We start from the raw sequence: 7,619 nt of genomic DNA, 5'->3' as shown, positions 1-7,619 counted from the left end.
TGATTCAATTTATATGAAATTTTAAATATAGGCAAATCTATAGAGAAGAAGAAAGTAGATAAGTGGTTGCCTAGAACTAAGAGGAGGAAAATCAAAGAGGGTGGGGACACGAATAGGGACTGACTTCTAAGGGGTACAAGTTTCTTTCTAAGGTGATTTCAGTAGTGGTTGAACAAATCTGTGAAAATCACTGAATTGTATCCTTTCTTTTTTTTTTTTTTTTTAAAGATTTTATTTATTTATTTGACAGAGAAAGAGACGGTGAGAGAAGGAACACAAGCAGGGGGAGTGGGAGAGGGAGAAGCAGGCCTCCCGCGGAGCAGGCCTCCCGCGGAGCAGGGAGCCTGATGCAGTGCTCCATCCCAGGACCCTGGGATCATGACCTGAGCCGAAGGCAGACGCTCAACGACTGAGCCACCCTGGCGCCCCGAATTGTACCTTTTCAATGGGTGAACTTTATAATATATAAATTATGTTTTAAGAAACTGGCTTAAAAAACTGTTTAATAAAAAGAAAATGAGGGGCACCTGGGTGGCTCAATCAGACTCTTGACTTTGGCTCAGTTCATGATCTCAGGGTCATGAGATCTAACCCCAGGTTGGGCTCTTCACTCAGTAGGGTGTCTGCTTTTCTCCCTCTCCCTCTCCCTCTGCCTCTCCCTACCCCACACCACCCTCAGAGGCACATTCTCTCTCTCTAAAATAAATAAATCTTTTTAAAAAGTTAAATAAATTTGAAACATCCTTAATGGATTATTAGGCAGATATCCAACATAATTCAATAGGTAGATATTTTATTTGTATTTCCCTAAGGATTAATGATGCTGAATTTCTTTTTATGTGCTTATTGGCCATTTGTATATCTTCTTTAGTGAAATGTTTATTGAAGTCTTTGCCTGTGTTTTAATTGGATCACTTGAGTTTTAATTTTTTATCACTTTTATTGCATTATAAGAGTTCTTTAAACAGTCCAGATAGGAATCTCTTACCAGATTTATGATTTGCAAATCCCATTCTGTAGGTTGTTTTTTCACTTTCTTGATAATGTGCTTTGAAGCACAAAAGTTTTTAATTTTGTTTGTGGGCTTGTAAAATAGTATAACCACTATGGAAAATAGTATGGAGGTGCCCCCAAAGTTTTAAAATACAACAGTGTATGATCCAGCAACCCCAGTTATGATATATATCCAAAAGAACTGAAAACAGGTTCTTGAAGAGATTTTTGCATACCCACGTTCATTAGCAGCACTATTCACAAAAGCCAATAAGTGGAAGTAACCCAAATATCCATCAATGGATCAATAGATAAACAGAATGTCCTATATATATCCGAGAGAATATTATTCAGCCTTAAAAAGGAAGGGAATCCTATCATATCCTACATCATGGATGAACTGTGAGGACATTATGCTAAGTGACATAAGCCAGGCACAAAAAGACAAATACTGTATGATTCTACTTGTATGAGGTATCTAAAGTACTAGAATACAGGGCACCTGGGCAGCTCAGTGGGTTAAGCATCTGACTCTTTTCTTTCTTTTTTTTTTTTTTTAAACTTTATTTATTTATTTGACAGAGAGAGACACAGCGAGAGAGGGAACACAAGCAGGGGGAGTAGGAGAGGGAGAAGCAGGCTTCCCGCCGAGCAGGGAGCCAGACCCGGCTCAATCCCAGGGCCCTGGGATCATGACCCAAGCTGAAGGCAGACCCTTAACAACTGAGCTATCCAGGCGCCACATATGGTAACTATTTTACTTATAAACTCTACTTTTATTTATTTTGTCTTATTTCTTCATCAAAACATGTTCTTTTCAAAATAGTTTTCCTCTGATACATACAAACGGTTCACAGATAAGGAAATGCAAAGAGCTCCTAACATGCAAAAAAAAATGCTCAATGTCATAATACAATGTAAACTTAGAAGTATAGGATCCCTTTCTCACTTCAGATTGATAAAGATTAAATACTTGTTGGGGTGCCTGAGTGGCTAAGTGAGTCAGGGGTCTGCCTTCAGCCCAGGTCATGATCTCAGGGTCCTGGGATGGAGCAGCCGTGGCCCCGCCGCCGCCCACCCCCCAGCAAGAGCCTGCTTCTCCCTCTACCTCTGCCCCTCTCCCCGCCCATGCTCTCTCTTCTCAAATAAATAAATAAAATCTTAAAAAAAAAAATTAAACACCTTTGGGACATCTGGGTGGCTCAGTCGGTTAAGCATCTGCCTTCAGCTCAGGTCATGATCCCCGGGTCCTGGGATCGAGCCCCACATCGGGCTCCCTGCTCGGTGGGAAGCCTGCTTCTCCTTCTGCCTGCCACTCCCCCTGTTTGTGCTTTCTCTCCCTCTCCTTAATAAATACATAAAATCTTTTTTTAAAAAAAGATTAAACACCTTTTAATAAAATATTTTGGTAAATACATGTAGAAACTGGCACCCTTATACCTTATTGGCTCCTTTATTCCAGTTCTTGAGTATAAAGAGACAGAGGTACCATGCCAGCTCCAGTTTTGCCAATTCATTCATTGGTCTCAATTTCCTCATTTAAAAAAAATGAGATTTGGATTTAATTTCTGAAATATATCTCATGTAACTCACATGATTCAGGTTTATCAATTAAGTCACTAAGCCGAGAGTAATCCAGGAAAGGTAGTTAAATTCACTTCATAGTAAGACAGGTGAGAAATACCTGCATTGGAAGGTTTGCTGGGTTATGACCTGGAGTAGAACCAGGTTTACGGTTCTGGGTTATGACCTGGTTAGAACCAGAAATCATTTTCAGGATCTTGAACAAAACGCAATACAGATGACCGGTTTGCGGCCGTCCACGCCTGCGCAGTGAACGCGCGGCCGAAGCCCCGCCTCCCGCCGGGTCTGCGGTTTCCCCGACGCCAGGCGGGCCTCCAGCCGCGCCGCAGGGGAGGGCGGGGGGGAAGGGCGGAGGAAGTGGGCGGTGGCGTCCGTAGGGCCACGCCTGGGGCTGGAGAGGCTCAGGCCGGAAACTTGCGTGCTCGGTGCTCGCTGCGGGCAGCTGTCACGGAGGGAGCGGGGCGGCGACACGAAGGAGGAAGGTGGGCGCTTGGCGCGACCGTGGTCGCAGCTGTGCCGCCACAACCAGGGCCCGGATCCAGGACACAGATTTGATACGAGGTGATTCGTTGGGGTCACTCTGGTAGTTGACACTCAAGGAGTTCTCCATGGTGATAGGATGGCGTAGGGAAGCCCCGGAACGGAGAGCCAGAGCTGGAGGACTGGGGCTCACCTGCGGCCTGGTCCCCACCTGCGGCCTGGTCCTCAGCATCTCGCAGCGCCAGGCTCCAGGCCCAGAGGCACTCCTTCTACCTCTCCCCTCCTCCCTTTCCCAGCCCTGGGCGGCGGCCACTAGCCCAACTTAAGCTGCAGCCATCCAGTTGGAACCTTGGCCAAAGGTTCGGCAACAAACACTTTACGCTCAAAAAAAAAAAAAAGTGGTACGTTTCAACCTGAATTTTATCGAAAGCACAGGTAGGCTTTGGGAGGTGTGGAAAGAGTAAATTCTCCCAACCCGGGACCACTTCAGCCAGCCAGCCACCTAACATTTATTCTGCCAGTTACTGATTTTTTGCCTCTCGGCTCCAAATTCATCCTTCAGTACCTTTTGATAATGGATGGAATTCCTTTAAATCATTTCTTCTTCTTCTTTTTTTAAAAGATTTTATTTATTCATTTGCGACACACAGAGAGAGAGAGCATGAGCAGAGGCAGAAGCAGGCTTCCCGCTGAGCCAGGAGCCCGATGTGGGGCTCGATCCCAGGACCCCAGGATCATGACCCGAGCTGAAGGCAGACGCCCAACCATCTGAGCCACCCAGGCGCCCCTAAATCATTTCTTCTTGAGAGTGTTAAGCACAGTGAAGTTTTCTCAGTAGATGGTGCTGTCAGGATACTGTAGGAAGAAGGGGGCGTGTCCTGCTGTTTCCAACGGCCACACCATAGATGACAAAGCATCTGGTGGCACCCTGCCCCAGTCATGCACCCAGAATGCATGCTCCATCAGTCACCTCACAGCCCCAGCCCATGTCTGGCAATCACCTCCCCCAAGGCCCCAAGTACTGCGCCCCTTTCCCCCCCATATTGGTGCCCCGACTGCCTCTGTACACTCACAGAGCTGGCCACCAGCTCGGGCTCACCTGCACTTGTCTCCTGCTCCTCAGGCCACACCAGCTCTGGCTTGTGCAATCCAGCGAATTTCTCTGCTATCCGGTAGACTGCAACTATGCCTTTTCCAATAAGATCTGAACCTCAGGGGCACCTGGGTGGCTCAGTCAGTAAAGCGTCTGCCTTCGGCTGGGGTCATGATCTTGGGGTCCTGGGATTAAGCCCTGCATTGGGCCCCCTGCTCAGGAGGAGCCTGCCTCTCCCTCTCCTTCTGCTGCTTGCGCTCTCTCACTATCTCTCCCTCTCAAATAAATAAAATCTTAAAAAAAAAAGAAGAGAGAAGAAAAAGAACTGAGCCTCAGCTTTGGGGAGATGGCCTCTCTTCCAAGTGTGTCTCTCCTTGGATAATCTCCCTCAGCTCTAGGATACCATATTGAGTTCTCCTATCTATTATTTATTTTCCTTTTTTTAAAAATTAAACACAATTTTTTTAAAGTAGGCTCCATGCCCAATGTAGGGCTCGAAATCATAACCCCAAGATCAAGAATCGCTTGTTCCACTGACTGGGTCAGCCAGGTGCCCCTCCTATTATTTTTTACTTACTCTTATTATAGCTTGATCTTTTTTTCTTTTTTTTTTTAAAGTAATCTCTACATCCAATGTGGGGCTCAAACTCACAACCCCAAGATCAAGAGTCACAAGCTCTTCTGACTGAGTCAGCCAGGCTCCCCAGCTTGACATTCTTTATGTTTCACTTTCTCTGTTTAAACCATTGTGTAGTTTCTGTCTTCTGATAGGAACCAGCCAGACTGATAACACTTAATCAATTGTATGTCCAGCAGTGTTCGAGGCAGGAGTGAGACAGACAAGGTACTTGCTTTTGAGCTTATATTCTACAGAGGTTGTTAACTAAGACCTAACTTACAAGATAGACTGAGCCATACAAAATTTTGAGGCAGAATATTCTAAACACAAGGGGACAAGTGCAAAGAACCTATTGATAATGAACTTGATATATTTGAGAAACAGAAGGCCCAGTGGGGCTAGACTTCTGTGAGCAAAGAGTAATGAAAGATGAAGTTGAAGAAGCAAACCTTTTAGGTAGAGTAACCAGAAGATATTTTTAGAGGTGTTTTGATAATGAATGAAAGCAGTGTACTCTAAGTTACACCAGGGTAATAGGAGTCAGCTGGGATGTATGGTCACCAAATTTACAGTCCACAGTAAAGGAGTCTGGATGCTATTTTAAGTGTGACAAGATGTAATTGGAAGGCTTTAAGCAGGGGAGTGACATGATCTTTTTGACTACTCTGGTTATTGGAGAATGGATTAAAAGAAAGCAAAGATGGAAAAAGGGATCTAATATCCTCAGAATTGTGGAGAATATGGTGCAGTCAACAAGCTCTTTCAGGACGTTCAGGGTTTCACTGTCATTCCTAACATAAGAGTACCAGTGTGAAGATTGTTTGCCTGTAAGGAAGGCTTTATGGAGCTCATGCCTGGGCTAAATAGAAATAAAAAGTAGCCGCTTTTGGCTTTCAGCTCGGGGAGGAAAAGGTGCAACTTTCTTTGGTCATACCGAATCCGGGTTCATCCGACACCAGCCGCCTCCGCCACGCCGCCTAAGTTCGACCCCAACGAGATCAAAGTCGTGGACCTGAGGTGCACCGGTGGCGAAGTCGGTGCCACGTCTGCCCTGGCCCCGAAGATCGGCCCGCTGGGTCTGTCTCCAAAAGAGTTTGGTGATGACGTCGCCATGGCAACCGGTGATTGGAAGGGTCTAAGGATTACAGTGAAACTGACCATTCAGAACAGACAGGCCCAGATTGAAGTGGTACCTTCTGCCTCTGCCCTGATGATCAAAGCCCTCAAGGAACCACCAAGAGACAGAAAGAAGCAGAAAAACATTAAGCATAGTGGAAATATCACTTTTGATGAGATTGTCAATATTGCCCGACAGATGCGACACCGATCTTTAGCCACTCTCTGGAACCATTAAAGAAATCCTGGGGCCTGCCCAGTCTGTGGGCTGCAATGTTGATGGCCGCCACCCTCATGACGTCATAGATGACATCAACAGTGGGGTGGTGGAATGCCCAGCTAGTTAACTACAAAGGAAAATGTTTCAATAAAGGATCATTTGACAACCAAAAAAAAATAAAAAATAAAAAAATAAAAAGTAGCCATTCAAATAGCTTTAGTAGGGATAGGGAAACGTAGGGGAGGGAATAAAAGAAGTCCATAAATTTAAAGTCCATAAATGAAGGCATGAAGTGGGTGTGGGTGTTTTCTTGTCTAAATGGGAGCTAAGAAATGATAAACTAAAAACATAACAGGGAACTTGTCCTGGGGTGGGGTGTTTGTGTGATCGGTAGGGGGCTTAAGTTTTATTTTCTGTAGTTGACTGGAAGCTACTGAAGGATCTTAAGTAGGATGGTGATATAAATGTATTATGGGGGCACCTGGCTGGCTCAGTTGGAGGGACGTGCAACTCGATCTTGGGGTTGTAGGTTCCAGCCCTACATTGGGTGTAGAGATTACTCAAAAATAAAATCTTAAATACATGTAATATGGATATCCTGACATCAGCATAGGATGAATTTCAGAGAGCAAAGACCAGAGGGGAAAGGAAGTAAGAGAGAATTCTCACTGGGGAAAGAAAGCAACACACTAAGGCTGTTCATCTCATCTGCATCATGAACAAGTACCACTATTTTCATATGCATTAGACTCTTAGGAAGCTTACTCCAGGTAACAGGTACTGAGTGGCCAAACCAGGATTTAAAAGCTGATTTTGTTGTTACAGGAAGGACAAAAAAAAAAAACCAACAAAAACCCAAAGCAAACCAAAACAGCAAGCCCATGATGTCATATGTACATTCAGAATTTTTATTTCAAAACAAAGAACCACAGTAACATTAATAATAGAAAATCCATTTGGAAATATTCACAATCTGGTCACTGAGAAATGGGAAAACTTCCACACAGTATTACTGCCAACCCACTGGTTTTGAGGAGCCAGAAGTAGAGGTGCAGTTAAAGTCACCTGTTGAACCAAGCCCCATTTCATATAAGCTGTTTTTTTCCCCAAAACGCTCAATGACCAGGGGGAACAGTGAGAACTGGTGACTAAAATACTGTCACAGGCGAGGGTTTGGCTAAAGGGTCTGAAGTATGTAAGCACCAAGGAGAGAAAGGGTGATCAAGCAACATATGGAAGAAGGAAGACAGAGTAGGTGTCATGGGGCCCAATCTCCATTTATAAAAATACTGGGAAACTAGATGATTGTACAGGTGTCCAAGACCTGGGGCAAGTGTACATCCCTCCACCTCATCTGGCTCTCGAAAATGCTCCAGAATTAGAAGTCTTCAGTTTGTTTCTTACCCCTTAAAAGAAAGGCTCCTTCTCCCCTACGACTCCCCTCCAAGAGGCCACATGTTCTGATCTCACATTTTCCTTTCATACTGCCATTGTCTGGGTCTAGAGGGAGGCAG

The 7,619-nt window shown here is 44.9% G+C and overlaps 1 pseudogene; it reads left to right on the top strand.

Annotated features, from left to right (window-relative positions):
* The first annotated feature begins 3,196 nt into the window (after nucleotides 1–3,196).
* Nucleotides 3,197–6,263, top strand: LOC116623533 (annotated as a pseudogene).
* Nucleotides 6,264–7,619: the final 1,356 nt, after the last annotated feature.

The sequence above is a fragment of the Phoca vitulina genome, unplaced genomic scaffold (genome assembly GCF_004348235.1).
Source record: "Phoca vitulina isolate PV1807 unplaced genomic scaffold, GSC_HSeal_1.0 scaffold59, whole genome shotgun sequence".
Lineage (NCBI taxonomy): Eukaryota > Metazoa > Chordata > Mammalia > Carnivora > Phocidae > Phoca > Phoca vitulina.
The sequence above is the reverse complement of the archived record's forward strand: the minus strand, read 5'-3'. Positions and strand labels throughout refer to the sequence as shown.